The sequence below is a fragment of the Pinus tabuliformis genome, chromosome 3_2, assembly GCF_031772625.1.
Source record: "Pinus tabuliformis cultivar Carrire ecotype Pingquan chromosome 3_2, CPIR1, whole genome shotgun sequence".
NCBI classification, from domain to species: Eukaryota; Viridiplantae; Streptophyta; class Pinopsida; order Pinales; family Pinaceae; genus Pinus; species Pinus tabuliformis.
In genome coordinates this window covers 386,365,726-386,382,455 of record NC_142302.1, presented here as the reverse complement: position 1 = coordinate 386,382,455, position 16,730 = coordinate 386,365,726, and positions in this window count along the sequence as shown.

The following is a 16,730-nucleotide window of genomic DNA, read 5'->3' as shown; positions in this document are numbered from 1 at the left end:
AATGAGTTAGTTGGCAATGATTAATGAAATATGGTTTTTATCTGATCGAGGAGCCATTTCACGTATGGTGATATATTTTATATGTTTTCGGCATTTAAAGCTTTCCCGTCACCTTTTTTTTTCTGATCATTACTCTTGCCTCATTTGGAAACTGCAAGAGCGAAAAGCAGAGAAGTGTACATAGCAGTGTTCAGAATATTATGGGAAAAAGGGGTAAAGCTCCGAGTTTTGAAGATAAAGAGATGACGCCTTTATACATAGACACCACCTGTAACAAAGATGCCAGTATTACTACTTGGGAAGGCATGTACAATCTACACGAGGAAGAAAATCCCAGGGTAATGGAGGTTATAGCTACTGCTGGCTCACACGGGTCATCTAAAGCGTCCATTACAGAACTAGCATGTTCTTTCTTGCACCGGATAGCGGCGAAGCCCAAAATTCTTCCATACACGGACATGGTCAAATGGGTACTGGATAGCGCTGATATCACGAATACACAGTTTAAGACTCAGAGCTAAAAACGTACCAAGTCGTTCTTTCCACAAAATTTAATGTTTATATTAAAAGGCGCACAAGAGGCAAAAAAAAAAGCATCAGGAAAGCCCGGATCAAGAAACCGAGGCAGGCAAAACCTCTTAAAATTGAAAGCCTCTAATCGCTCAGTCGCCTGTAAGCTCGGAAATTTGTAGGAAAAAGTGCTAAAGGCGGAAGGTAAAACTTGAACTCAAAAAACCAGTGGTATTTATCTTCAAATAGTATGTAAATATCTACCAAATGTACAGCATCTACAGACAAGCTGGAGATAGAAGGCTCAAGAAAAAGCAGAGTCCATCAAAAGGTTAAACAAGTTGAATTGGGATTCTTACTAGACGTACTTGGTAAAACCACACAGCCAGTGCATGACTCTCAAATGTATCATTAATTCTGCCGAGAAGATGGCGCCAGCTCTTACCGATTCTGTTTTCGCAGGATAGCTAAAGGTGGAAGTCGGCCAGTGAACTCTCCTCAAGCAAATGCTGAATGGTTGCGACTACAAGGGACATATACATATATAGCTAGTTATTAGTTTTAGTTTTAGATTCAGTTTTAGTTTTAGTTTTGCTTTATTTTTACCTAAAATGAGGATGGTCATTTAAACCGTACCTTACATTTTTGTAATAAATTATTTTTAGATTTAGCTAGTAGTATTTAAACCCTTCTCATGCATTTAGAGAAGGGTCCTGAAATTTATCAAAAACTTGTTCTCAGAACATGCACTTTTGCACCCTCCGAGGAGGTTTTGATGAATGAATGGAACATGATTTATTGATATTTGCGTTTAATATCTACCACTGATGTTGCACTTTTGTACTCTTAGTGGATGTTGGATTAAGAAGAGATAAATCATTATTGCTGGAACTCATGAGTAGGACTCGTTATAAATTGTACTTTTATCTCTTAACAAATCCTGCTTATGTGTTATGGTGATATTCATGTTCAGTTATTTATATATGAATGCTTAAATGCTTGAGTTATCAATGGGCACTTTTGTACGGTGATAGCTATTTATTTATGCTTAATATATGAGTAACTTATTATGCGATATGTTTTTCACAACTGTTCGGCTAACTTTTTATACGAAATAGTTCATCTTTATTGAATTCTTTTCTTATAACGATTGAATGATCTTTATTACCAATTGCTGTAGAAATTATTTTAGATCGCATAATTGAAAGATCAAATCCTGGGGTAGTTTTAGATATAGATATTTCTGTTTATTAGAATACAATTGCATGTCTTTAAATTAGATTTAGAATAAAAGCATTTTACTTAGAAGGTATTAGAAAGGAAATATCAATTCTCAACACACACACACATAAATTGGAAACTGGTCCCATATCTCCAGTTGGACCCACTACACCAAATGGAAAAGGAGCTGCTAACCAAGGTCCGGACCGGGTGGGTATCCCCCTTGTTGTAGATCCGATTTTCAGGGCTTCAACATATTTGGCACTAGAAGGAGGGCCTCCGAACTATGAATGGCAAGTAAATATAAATCTAAATACCATTTTGAGAGTAAATTGCCCTCACCATCTCCCCTGACTTCTCCATTGCATTTAGAATCTTTAAATCTTGAGCGAGAAGTCGATAGAACAACAACCACTACCACAAACTCGAATATTTCAGAGAAATCTACTATTGAACCTCCTGAAGTTGAATCTTTGATCCATAAACTTCAACGCTTTTCAATATCTCCTCAAAAATCTGAAAAATCTCAAGGTAGTGTGACTTCGCAATATAATCCTTCTCATCCCCTTACCAGATTGCAGAGTGAAATGTTTGGTATCGAACCAACTGAATTACCTCTACCTACAAGGAAGAGAGCAAGGAAATCACCTAAAGGGTATGATAGTGAGACTCTTTCGTCATCATCATCCATCTCAACCTCTCCACCGCGAAGTCAACCATCCACTCCACTTCAAATTATTGTCCACCAGACCATTGGAACTTCGACATCTCTTTCTCAATCATCTGGAACTGTAATATCCTCATCTTCCCAACTGCAGGGATCATCTTTTGCACTTTCCTCTGTTAGTAGTTCAATGATGGCCCAAATGCCATGGAATAACCCAGAGGCAGTCTTAATGCCTGCGCACTTGAGTCAATTACCGACCCATCCTGAAAAATGGCTGCCTAAGTTTAATCCTGAAGCAGGCATGCTAACAGAAGAACACATAAACAACTTTATGTTATCCATAAATCTCAATGGGGTTACTAATGAAGACGCTATCGTTCGGCTCTTTCCTTACACTTTGCAAGGAGCAGCTGGATCATGGTATTTCTCATTACCATTAGGATCTATCACTAGTTGGGATATTTTCCTAGAACAATTCTTGACTAAGTTAGGTGATGACAAGTCCATTGAGACACTGATCAATGACCTGTCTAACCTTAGGGCTAAATCAAGGGAACTTGTCAAAGATTTTAACTCGCGTTTTAATAAACTTTTGAACAAAATTCCTACCGCCTCCAAACCTAGCAAAGAAGTTCGAAGTGAATGGTACATATCTTCTCTACCATCAAACATAGCAATCTTCGTTGATAGAGCTAACAAAACAACTTTAGCTGACAATATGAAGGAAGCAATAGCGGTAGAGAAATGCATCATAGCTTTAGAAAATAAAAATGCCGTTGATGAACGTAAATCTAAAAAGGTTACTTTCAAAGAATATCCAAATAAAAAACAGTCCAAAGACCCATTTGATTTACAGGGATTGCAGAAAGTTTTGAAAACCATATCTAACGAAATGGTTGACATAAAGAAACAAGTAGCAGAGACTTCTTCTAAAAAGCCTTACAAGCCTTATAGAAGAAATCCTTCAACTGATTCAAAGCCTCCCAATGCTATTACTAATGCTGAATCAGAGGAAGAAGAAGAGGAAATTTCCAACGAAGAGCCTACTGATGAAGAAGAAATTGTAGAAGTATAGGGAATGTGGGATTTTATCCTCCCAAACGAAGAGGATCAAGAGGCATCACCAGTCAGTACTAGAAGTAGAAATCAACTCGATCCTCCTCAACCTACTCCTAAGCCAAAGAGCACAAACTCAATGACTAAGGATAAAGTCGCAGCTAAGAAAACGTCACCCAAAGTGACTTAAAGAAGCCTAGTCCAAACAGATTCACCAACCCCATCTAAAACATTGATTGTTTCTAATGAGATGGAGTATAATATCATAGAAGACATGAAGAAGACTAGGGCTAACATTACTTTTTATGAATTGAGCAAATTAAAACATCAACAAAAGCTCCTTTTGAAAGAATTGCACGCAATACCAGTTGTACCTCTGCCTGCTGCTGTAATCTCGCAAGCTTCTCACGAGATGGGAAGACCTCCAAATACTGTGACTAGTAAAGTTGATCCTAACGACATCGCTCTAATTGGAGGAAGGTCAAGATCTCATAATTTGCATAATTGTTTAGTTGATTCAGGAGCTTCATCCAATATCTTACCTAAATCAATATGTGCAAAGCTGAATGTTCAACCCCAAAAATATGCAGTGCGCATAGTTTAGCTAGACCGGTCGCAGGTTGAAGTAATCGGAGAACTAAATCAGGTTACCATAAGGCTGTCATCTAATCCAAAGGTATGTCAAGTTATCGGTATTTTAGTTGCAGATATTCCAGAATTTTATGGCTTAATTCTTAGCAGAGATTGGTCTGAAAAGTTTCATGGATATTTTGCAACCGATTGGTCACATATGTGGCTCCCTTACAATGGCAAACCAAATCAAATAAAGGTTGAGCAAGAAAGACATAAAAAATACATAGTAACAGAATTGGAAGGAGAAAATGAACCTGTAGCATACAACAACAATATAATTGGCAACTATTCTGTTGATTCCTTCTTAGGAAATTTTAATGCTCATACTTCACCTTACTTAGAACATTCTGTTTTATTTCAAGTGGAATTTTTTTTTCAAACAGATAGTTCTAAATGTGTTAATTTTATAGATAGTCCTATAAATAAATCTTTATTTTGGAAGTTATTTTTTGACGGTTCTAAGTCTAACGAGGGAGCAGGAGCAGGATGTGTATTAGTTAGTCCAGAGGGAAACAAAATTATGTTAACTTGCAGACTCGAGTTCGATTGTGCCAATAATAGTGCAGAATATGAGGCTATAATCCACGGATTATACAAAGCAATCGGACTAGATATCAAGTATCTACAAGTTTTTGGAGATTCCGAGATTGTAATTAGATAGGTACGAAATACTATACATTGTCTATCAGGTCATTTGAAGCATTATCAATCTTTAGTACAAGATCTGACTGAACATTTTATAGCATTCAATATTTCATCAATTCCCAGACTCCAAAACGCTAGTGCTGAGCTCTTGGCAAACATAGCTTCCAAGCTTATTCCCTCAAAAGACTTTAGCCCTGATATATTTTCAATCGAATTAATCTTTAGACCCTCGATTCCTGATAACATTACAAATTGGAGAATTTTCAATGATGATCCTGATACTGTAAGCTTCCTCACATCAGATGGATCTTACAATAATCATATTATTGATGAGGACCAACATGACAAACAATTGCAACAAGATAGCACTAATAATGCTATTGCCAAAATCAGTAGTCAAATTGGAAGACTTATACGATTTGAAAGACCGATTCAAAAGATCTACTAATTCAAAACTTCAAACTTCAACTCTGAACTATGAATTAGTAAATCTAGGAATTGATACCAAGCCGCAGAATATCAATCTAGGTCTTGGCCTAATCCCTGAAGAAAGATTAGCATATGTTCGTCCCTTGAAACAATACAAAAGCATCTTTGCCTGGAACTATGATGAACTTAAGACTTATGACACTTCTATCATTCAGCATACGATCCCAATGATAGATGATGAAAAACCTGTCCAGCAAAAGCTGAGAAAGATCCATCATAACCTAGAAAACCAGATTAAATCTAAGCTCAATAAGTTATTGAAAGCCAAAATCATTTTTCCCGTGCGACATTCTAAATGGGTTTCCAATATGGTTCCCGTTAGAAAGAAAAACGGAGATATTAGAATTTGCATTGACTTTCGAAATCTTAACAAAGCCTGCCAAAAGGATAATTTTCCTTTGCCTCCCATGGAGCAAATATTACAGGCAGTTGCAGGATCAGAATTAATGTCCTTTTTGGATGGTTTCTCCGGCTACAACCAAGTTTTGGTCCACCTTGATGATCAATTAAAGACTACATTCAGAACCAAATGGGGCACTTATGCATATCAAAAGATGCCTTTCAGTCTGATCAACGCTGGCGCCACATTTCAAACAACCATGGACCTCGCATTTAAGGGATTAGTAAACAAATTGGTGGTAATCTACTTGGATGATATAACTGTATATTCCAAAAAACGAGGTAATCATCTCAGAGATTTGAAACAGATCTTCCAACGTTGCCAAAGGTACGAAATTTCACTTAACCCGAAAAAGTCCTTTTTTGCATTAAGTGAAGGAAAACTTCTTGGATTTATAGTGTCAAAATTTGGAATACATATTGATCCCGACAGAATCAAGGAGATTTCCGAAATACCCTTACCTCACAACAAGAAAGCTATGCAATCTTTCCTTGGCCAGATTAAATTTTTAAAGAGATTTGTTCACGCCTTTTCAAGAATTGTATCACCCTTACAAGCAATAATTAAAAAGAATTCAATCTTCAAATGGGGCCAAGACGAATATGAAGCATTCAATATGATTAAACAAGTGATTATTAACGCCCCATTTTTAGCAACTCCAAATTTTTCCGACCCTTTCATTTTATATACATTTGCCTCTGATAGATCATATGCTGCGATACTCACTCAAGCAAATCAAGACAAGGCGGAAGCCCCAATTGCCTTTTTCAGTTCAAATCTACAAGGGGCTGAATTAAATTATTCAGACATCGAGAAGCAAGCTTATGCTGTTTTCAAAGAAATCAAACATTTCAGACCCTTCTTGCTTAAAACCCATACAAAAATCATAGTATCTTTTCCGGCGGTAAGAAATCTTTTAGAACAGAAAGACGTGGGTGAGAAAAGAGCCAATTGGGTCGCTGCCTTACAAGAATACGTCATCGAAATTAAACCAACAAATATTATAAAAGGTCAAGGCTTTTGTGAAATGTTGGCTGGAGCATCGCTTATTTCCGAAATACCGTCTTCAGAAGTACAAATGTATGAGGTAAGTCTAAACGATATTGACTCATTGTACGCTGATATCATATTTTATCTAAAGAACGGATATGCTCTTTCAAACTTAGATTATACAAAGAAAAGAGCCCTAAGGTTGAAGGCTAAGCAATATCAACTCGTAAACGATGTACTTTTTAGGATAAATTATGATTCTGTTCTCCTTCGATGTCTTGAGAAAGCTGAAGCTGAAAAAGTGTTGCAGGAACTCCATGATGGCCTAGCGGGTGGACATTATGCTGGAGATACTATGGCACATAAAATCTTGCACGCAGGATACTATTGGCCTACACTATTTAAAGATGCGCATAGCTACGTGAGGAAATGTCGAGTTTGTCAAACTGCTGCTGGAAGACAAAAGAAACCATCATTGCCTTTGCAACCAGTCAATATTGATCAACCTTTTGATCAATGGGGATTGGATATAATAGGTGAGATCATTCCTCACTCTTCTAAACAGCATAGATATATCCTTACAGCTACAGATTATTTTACTAAATGGGTAGAAGCAGTTCCTCTCAAGACAGCCAATGCCGAACACATCATTGATTTCATAGATCAGTTCATAATCACCAGGTTTGGTTTACCCTCTGCATTAATGTTTGATAATGCATCGTATTTTTCTGGCAATGCTATGACTGAATTTGCGCTCAAAAGAGGTTTTAAGCTTAAATACTCTGCCAATTATTATCCGCAAGGGAACGGGTTAGCTGAATCAACAAATAAAAACTTAATCAGAATCATTAAGCGAACCATTGATCAGAATCATAAGAATTGGCACAAATCCTTAATATATGCTCTATGGGCAGACCGAATAACGTAGAAAGCCTCCATTGGCACTTCTCCCTTTAATTTAGTTTATGGGAAAGAAGTGGTCCTTCCAACTCATCTAGCGATTCCCTCTTTGGCCTTAGTTCAATATATCGACGAAACACCAACTTCTTCCTTACAACTGAGAAAGTTGCAAATCCTTTAGCTAGAAGAGCAAAGAGAATAGGCTAAAATAACTCATGCGCATCACCAAGCATTAGTAAAAGCTTCTTTTGACTCAAACATGATGTCCAAAAAAGACTTTAAGGTAGGAGATCTAGTTTTAAAATGGGATAAGGCTCATGAGGAAAATGGCAAGCATACGAAGTTTCAACGAATGTGGCTTGGCCCTTTCTAAATCACAGAAATCGTAGGTCCATCTACCTTTATGTTACAGGATTTAACAGGAAAAAGAGAATCTTTACCTGTTAATGGACAAATCCTCAAAAAATACTTTCCATAGGAGATCATTCTTCTATTTTTTGTAGATTAGTTTTTCCTTTATTTTAATAATAAAACCAGTTGTAAATGGTTACATTTGGAATTCACGAAAAAAACAAGTATTTCTCTTAGATTTTGTTTTTTCGCTTGTATAAATAGGACTGATTTAGAAAATTGAACATTATTATTGAAAGATACAGTCAAAGGGCTATAAGCTTCAAAATGATACTAGTTTCAACTTTGTAAATTTTGATAAAAAGCGACCTTTAGTTGGAATTTGTTTTATATCAGTCAAATGAAAAGTATCAATAACAAAACGAAGATTCTTTGTAGAAAGGCTTTTTCCAAAAAACTCTACCATTGTCGTCCAGAGCTATTCTTAAGGAAACAATGACTTCCTCCCCACCCAGGGAATTACGAGCTTCAAGGAATAATCCAGAGATACACTTTAACTTAAAGAATAAGAGGTCTCATCACGAGCCGACTTATCATGATCATAGATATTATAGCTTGCTGACTTTGCCAAAACTGCATACCACAACAGGGCAATGACTCGAGATTGTTGCAATCAAAAGACAAGGGGTCTCATCACGAGTTAGCTTGTTCAGCAAAGTTATAAATCAAGTGAGTGGCACTGTCATAATTTGGATACCAAACCAAGGCATTGTTCTTTAAGGATTAAAAGAAAATAAAAAGCAATAAGTGTAAATATGGATTTCCCTTTGAAAATCGTATATTTCTCTAAGTAGGATACATGATCATTGCTGGGTAACAGGTAATCCTGTCGAGGCTATAAACGCCTGCTGACAGCAGAGGCTCTACCTACGACAAATGAGCATATTTAAAACTGATTTACAAAGAAGCCTTTGTTTTTATCTTTATAAACCAAGTAGTGGTTGATGTAAATACAATGATTAGCTCTAGGAAGTAAATAAACGAAGTTGACATAGAAGAAACAAACTAACATTGGCAGCTGAAAGCATGGTGTACTTTATCTTTCTATAATAAAGTTTGATTTTCTGGAAAATTTTCTGTTTTGGAAGTTTAGAAAATTCAAAAGAAAAGCAGAGGTAACTAGTTCTTCCAAGTGAATCGCCAATTGTTGTGGCCAGCAACAACCCCCCTTCTTATTTAGTTTTATTTCTAATACTAAATAAGTGGGGACCCTTATCCATAAAATTCAAAAAATAACTTAGGATTTGTATTTCCTTTTTGAATAAATCTTACTATCATAAAACCTAGGAGAATATCCGAAAAGCCCAAAAAGACTTGAGTTTTATGATAAGTTCGAACAAAACCGTTCCTTTAATAAAAAGCGTCGCATCGCAAAAAGGTAATGGATGCCTTCCTACAAGCGGAATCCTAAAATTGCGAAATTGCGATGCGAAATCACGCATCAAAAGACCCTCATCGCATCGCATGTCTCAAATATCACTTAAGCTGAAATGTCTCAAATCGCCGATATGCCATGGCGCATCTCGCAAATTGCATTTCGCAGAAAACACATTGTATTGGATAATTGCCACACAACGAATTTGCGATATTACGAAGAAAATCGCAAAATCGCCTTATCGCAGATCTACAGGGCTCGTTGTTCGAGAAGCCTTTTTCCATAAACCGATGCCCAGTTATGCGCGTTAATGTTAATTAATGAGTTAGTTGGCAATCATTAATGAAATATGGTTTTGATCTGATCGAGGAGCCATTTCACGTAGGGTGATATATTTTATATGTTTTCGGCATTTAAAGCTTTCCCGTCACCTTTTTTTTCTTATCATTACTCTTGCCTCATTTGGAAACTGCAGGAGCGAAAAGCAGAGAAGTGTACATAGCAGTGTTCAGAATATTATGGGAAAAAAGGGTAAAGCTCCGAGTTCTGAAGATAAAGAGATGACGCCCTTATACACAGACACCACCTGTAACAAAGATGCCAGTATTACTACTTGGGAAGGCATGTACAGTCTACTCGAGGAAGAAAATCCCAGGGTAATGGAGGTTACAGCTACTGCTGGCTCACACGAGTCATCTGAAGCGTCCATTACAGAACTAGCATGTTCTTTCTTGCACCGGATAGCGGCGAAGCCCAAAATTCTTCCATACACGGACATGGTCAAATGGGTATTGGATAGTGCTGATATCACGAATACACAGTTTAAGACTCAAAGCCAAGAATGCACGAAGTCGTTCTTTCCACAAAATTTAAGGTTTATATTAAAAGGCGCACAAGAAGAAAAAAAAAATAGCATCAGGAAAGCCCAGATCAAGAAACCGAGGCAGGCAAAACCTCTTAAAATCGAAAGCCTCTAATCGCTCAATCGCCTGTAAGCTCGGAAATTTGTAGGAAAAAGTGCTAAAGGCGGAAGGTAAAACTTGAACTCAAAAAACCAGTGGTATTTATCTTCAAATAGTATGTAAATATCTACCAAATGTACAACATCTACAGACAAGCTGGAGACAGAAGGCTCAAGAAAAAGCAGAGTCCATCAAAAGGTTAAACAAGTTGAATTGGGATTCTTACTGGACGTACTTGGTAAAACCACACAGCCAGTGCATGACTCTCAAATGTATCATTAATTCTGCCGAGAAGATGGCGCCAGCTCTTACCGATTCCGTTTTCGCAGGACAGCTAAAGACGAAAGTCGGCTAGTGAACTCTCCTCAAGAAAATGCTAAACACTTGCGACTACAAGGAATAGATACATAGATAATTAGTTATTAGTTTTAGTTTTAGATTCAGTTTTAGTTTTAGTTTTGCTTTATTTTTTCCTAAAATGAGGACGGTCATTTAAATCGTATCCTACATTTTTGTAATAAATTATTTTTAGATTTAGCTAGTAGTATTTAAAACCTTCTCATGTATTTAGAGAAGGGTCCTAAAATTTATCAAAAACTTGTCCTTAGAACATGCACTTTTGCACCCTCCGAGGAGGTTTTGATGGAATAAGATTTATTGATATCTGCGTTTAATATCTACTACTAATGTTGCACTTTTGTACTTTTAGTGGATGTTGGATTAAGAAAAGATAAATCATTATTGCTGGAATTCATGAGTAGGAATCATTATAAATGGTACTTTTATCTCTTAACAAATCCTGCTTATGTGTTATGGTGATATTCATGTTCAGTTATTTATGTATGAATGCTTAAATGCTTGAGTTATCATTTGGCACTTTTGTACGGTGATAGCTATTTATTTATGCTTAATATATGAGTGACTTATTATGCGATATGTTTTTCACAATTGTTTGGCTAACTTTTTATACGAAATAGTTCATCTTTATTGAATTCTTTTCTTATAGCGATTGAATGATTTTTAATACTAATTGCTGTAGAAATTATTTTAGATCGCATAATTGAAAGATCAAATCCCGGGGTAGTTTTAGAATTAGATATTTCTGTTTATTAAAATACAATTGCATGTCGTTAAATTAAATTTAGAATAAAGTCATTTTACTTAGAAGTTATTAGAAAGGAAATATCAATTCTCAACACACACACACATAAATTGGGAAACTGGTCCCATATCCCCAGTCGGACCCACTACACCAAACGGAAAAGGAGCTGCTAACCAAGGTCTGGACCGGGTGGGTATCCCCCTTGTTGTAGACCCGATTTTTGGGGCTTCAACAGGGCACTACAACAACAATATCATAGTTGCATATTTATCTTTGTTTGAGCTAGAAACTTAGGCCTATAAGGCCTCCCACTATAGCGAAAAAGAGGCTCTCCCAAGTGAAGGAAAAAGGAGTCAAATATACAAGGAAATCTCCTGCACATGCGAGAAACTAGGGAATCTTGTTGAAGAAAGTGTAACTAGGTTCGGTATTCATAAATGTAATTTTGATATTTGTATTTATACAAGAAAATAAATATTTTTTTTATATATTTATCAATGAGTTTCTTGCTCATTGAAATAGGTCTATCACATGTCAAAGTGTTATAGGAAAGTCAAAGAGTCAAAAGCAATATTGAAGACTGTTAAGGGCATGTTACACCATGTATATTTATGTATTAGAGTCAAAGATATCCCTCCAAGAAAAGTCACAAGTCCTCTCCATGCAACGACATCACCAAAGAAGCAAAAATGAAGTGGAAAGTCAAGTCGACCTTAAGTTCTCAAGTCGGCCTCAAGTCGGCCTAAAAGAGGGACAATCCTCTATATATAGAGGCTGTCCACTCCTCTAACGACAAGAAATCAAGCCTATGAAATAAACGAGATAATAAGCCGAGAAAAGGGTGAAGAAAGACGAGCATAAGGAGCCTCTAGTGCAACAAAGAAAGAGGAGACAAATTGAAATGTAAAGGGCTGTTATAAGGGTAGATTACAATGATACGTGTGAGGAAAGGAGGGTTGTCCATGGTCACTACAACAACAATATCATAGTTGCATATTTATCTTTTTTTTGGCTAGAAACTTAGGCATATAAGGCCTCCCACTAGAGCGAAGAAGAGGCTCTCCCAAGTGAAGGAAAAAGGAATCAAATATACAAGGAAACCTCCCACACATGCGAGAAACTAGGGAAGCTTGTTGAATAAAGTGTAACTGGGTCCGGTCTTCATAAATGTAATTTTGATATTTGTATTTATACAAGAAAAGAATTTTTTTTTTTTATATATTTATCAATGAGTTTCTTGCTCATTGAAATAGGTCTATCACATGTCAAAGTGCTATAGGAAAGTCAAAGAGTCAAAAGAAATATTGAAGACCATTAAGGGGATGTTACACGATGTATATTTATGTATTAGAATCAACGATATCCCTCCAAGCAAAGTCACAAGTCCTTCCCATGCAACAATATCACCAAAGAAGCAAAAACAAAGTGGAAAAGTCAAGTCGTCCTTAAGTTCTCAAGTCGGCCTCAAGTCGGACCAAAAGAGGGACAATCCTCTATATATAGAGGCTGTCCACTCCTCCAACGACAAGAAATCAAGTCTCTGAAATCAATGAGATGAGAAGTCGAGAAAAGGGTGAATAAAGACGAGCATAAGGAGCCTCTAGTGCAGCGAAGAAAGAGGAGACAAAACTGAAGTGTAAAGGGCTATTTTAAGGGTAGATTATAATGATACGTGTGAGGAAAGGAGGGTTGTCTATGGTCACTACAACAACAATATCATAGTTTCATATTTATCTTTGTTTGGGCTAGAAACTTGGGCCTGTAAGGCCTCCCACTAGAGCGAAGAAGAGGCTCTCCCAAGTGAAGGAAAAATGAGTTAAATATAAAAGGAAACCTCCTACACGTGCGAGAAACTAGGGCCGCAGTGCTGTCATATCAAGTCTGCAAGTACACATCAAGAAGAAGCTCAGTTGGACAAGAGAAGGAAGGTATCTTCATAGGTGAAGGATATCACTAAGTATCAAGATACGTATCTCTTTTAGAGCTCAACAATGTAAACTTTGAAACGTGAACTATAAACTCAGAATGGGAACTCTGGCCAAAAAAACCCCAAAAAAACATGGAAAACAATGCTAAAAACAAAAAGTGTGTATAGTGGAACGATGGTTTTTTTTAGGGTTAATTTTCAGCATTTTTTAAAAATAGCAGTAAAAATAATTTTTTTTGCTCAAAAAACATATGCTTTTGAGGAAAAAACACACTAATGTTTTTGGTAAATTAACATTTTTTTCCTAGCTATAATTTCAACTTTTTTTAGTAATTACGATAAAGATAAAATAATGGGATTTGAAACACATTAAAATTCTATCAGTTTTCATCTATGTTGTTAAACATATAATAACATGACAGTAAAGATTGCTAAAATTCTAATTGTTTTCAACCATAACATTAAAGATACAAAAAATTTTGGAAAATTTTCAACCATAAAATTAAAAAACCATGACATTATGAACAAATTACATGACTAAATTAATCAAAATGTCATTACTTGTAGATTGAATGAAACATACATTATATCTCTAAGTTATTGTTGCATTGTAGATATTCTAAACAATAAAAATCATCATAATTAAAACATATAATCCAACAAACATAAAAATGACTCATAACTTCATTTAACACAATATGGAAATCAAAATTTTTATTTCAAGATACAATATAAACATCAGTTATATAAACTGTCTTAAACAACTAATCAAAATCGCTCATATTTTCTTGCACACCATCAGAATTCACATCTTCATATGAATGACTGGATGCAGATGAAGATGTTCCATATTCTTCTCTTTCATTAACTAGTGCCCCATCTGAGCCCACATGCATGCCCACCATTTCAGGTTTCAAAATTCTTTTGGATCTACGACTGGTTTCAGCAGACTCCCATCTCAACATTGTTCCTTGTGGTAACAACCTCTTCAGAATATATATCGTCTTCAAGTGAAGAGTTCCTCTCTTTGTTAAATTGAAGCCATAAACAAGTATGTCAACATCCTCCAATTTTAAGAGGTCTGTGCGGTGACGATTTGTATTTGTACCTTCTTTTTCTCTTTCCACTATTTTTTTTATCAACTACCATCTATGGTTTATACACACCATTGAATGGGTGTGTATTTGTGACATACCAATGTACTTCAACACCTGCAACATCTTCATTTTCTGTAATGACCTTTATAACCTTAGCAACCCAAAATGGATATCCATTGGGATCTCCATCTGCTAGCACTACGATCATGCAACCCTCCTTAATATCCTGTACTGAACCCCTATAAAGGTCTTCCATGGCTTCACGTTGTGCATGAGATCTTCTAGAACCAATATACATTTCTATTTCCTCTGCCTGTGAAGAATTAATAATACCTTGAGATTGTTGTTGTTCAATAATGTTTCTTTCCTCATGTTCATTTGACACATTTTGTGGCCAAATAAATGGATTTTTCAAAGGTGTATCTTCATTTGTTGTTCTTGAAATGATATCACTTTGATTATTGAAAAAAGACTCCCACCAAACTGAATTAACAATATCAAAGTACTCATATGTATATCTAATACATTTTTTAATTTCTTCTAGGAAATCATAATAATTTATATCTCTATTCTGTTTGCGTGCATTATGAATTTCAGCAACTGATTGTAATAGCAATATATTTGATGCAAATATTGTAATTTATATCTCTATTCTGTTTGCGTGCATTATGAATTTTAGCAACTGATTGTAATAGCAATATATTTGATGCAAATATTGGATGATCTGGAATGAACTTCAAAAATGCCAACCCTAATGACGGTGCCCATTTTGTAGTAGTTGAATACTTCTTACCCCATATTAGTGTTTTCTATCAATTTTTTTGATACGAAATTGATGTTGGAAGCTAATGTCATTAAGTTGTTCAATGCATTTCTCCTCGCCATGCAATCCCAAAATAAACCTTCGCATGTCAATAGCTTCTTCCAACACATCAAAAGTAGGCTCTGGCGTGTATGATTTCTTAATACTTTCAATTAATAATGGCAAGCTCCCAACTTTCTTCTTCCTCAATGTGACTGAAAAACAACTGAACGTCTGATCAATATGGTCATGAGTGTGCGCAACAAGAAGAAAACCAATCTTTACCTTCTGAAAAATTTTCAATTCAACAAGCATGTTTAGATATCCAAACACAATATGATTTTTGTTTTCACGACAAGTGTTGTCCAATTGTAGATGCAAAACTTCAGGAAGATTACCAGACCAATGAAAAAGCACATCATGAATTATGGTTATTGTTAGATTTGCATCATTATGAATATTTGGAGCTGTAAAGTATACCTTGCAACATTTTCCCATTGAAGACCATACAACCAACCAAGTGATATTGAATAAAATTTGCCTCTTTTAAATTTTTGGGTGTGCGAACAAAATGTGGTAGAAGTGTTTTCTTTTGGTCCATACCATCAATTATCAAACCCAAATATTTATTTGGATGATCATAACACTTCTTTCGATGCTTGTACAACTTTTTCCTTTCACTTGTTTGTTGTTTGTAATGCTCTTGAAGTTCTTGGACATTGGAATCTACACAACATAAAAGAAAGTCATTAAGAAATACGCTTTCATAGTTGATGACTATACAATTTTAAAAGTTAAAGTTATGAATGCTTACCTCTTTCTGAGCCTTCACATTTATCCCTTTTTGATTTAAGAGAAACACATGTACTGCAAATCCCCATCCTTGTCTTCTTATGAATACATACATTGTTGAATTCTTTCTTCCATATCTTCACAAAATATTGATATATAATAAATCAACCATGTCCCTCAGCACCTTTTGCATATTCTTTGTATAAGTTGTAGATTTCTCGTCTTGAGAAATTATCTGGAATATGTATTGTCTCTCTATTTGGAATACACTCTCCATGCATTGAAAAGAAATCTTTCATCCATGACATTACATTATTTGATAATGGCCCAAATTGTCGTTTATGACGTACTTCTGAATAAAATGTGGGATCCTTTTCCAAATTTTCTTGGATTCTTGATAGACGAAAAATACCGATTGAATGAAACATTTTGAAATCCTTTATACAGATAAATAAAGACCCATTATGATAATCATAACTTGATAATGTAGATTGCATGCACCCCACTAAATAGGAATTTTGCATGCTTTTATTCATTGACAAATATCTCCTCCTTTTCTCTAATGCAAACTTGAAATCCATATGTTTAAAGCAATTTTTTTTGACAAAATTCACTTGAAATGAGAGCGCTGATAGAACTTCTTCTCATCAGATATTCTGCTCTACCCCTTATATAACAAGAACATCTTGGATTGATACAAAAAGGTCTGCTCCTACTCCTCGATACAATATTTCCTAGCAACATCTCGATC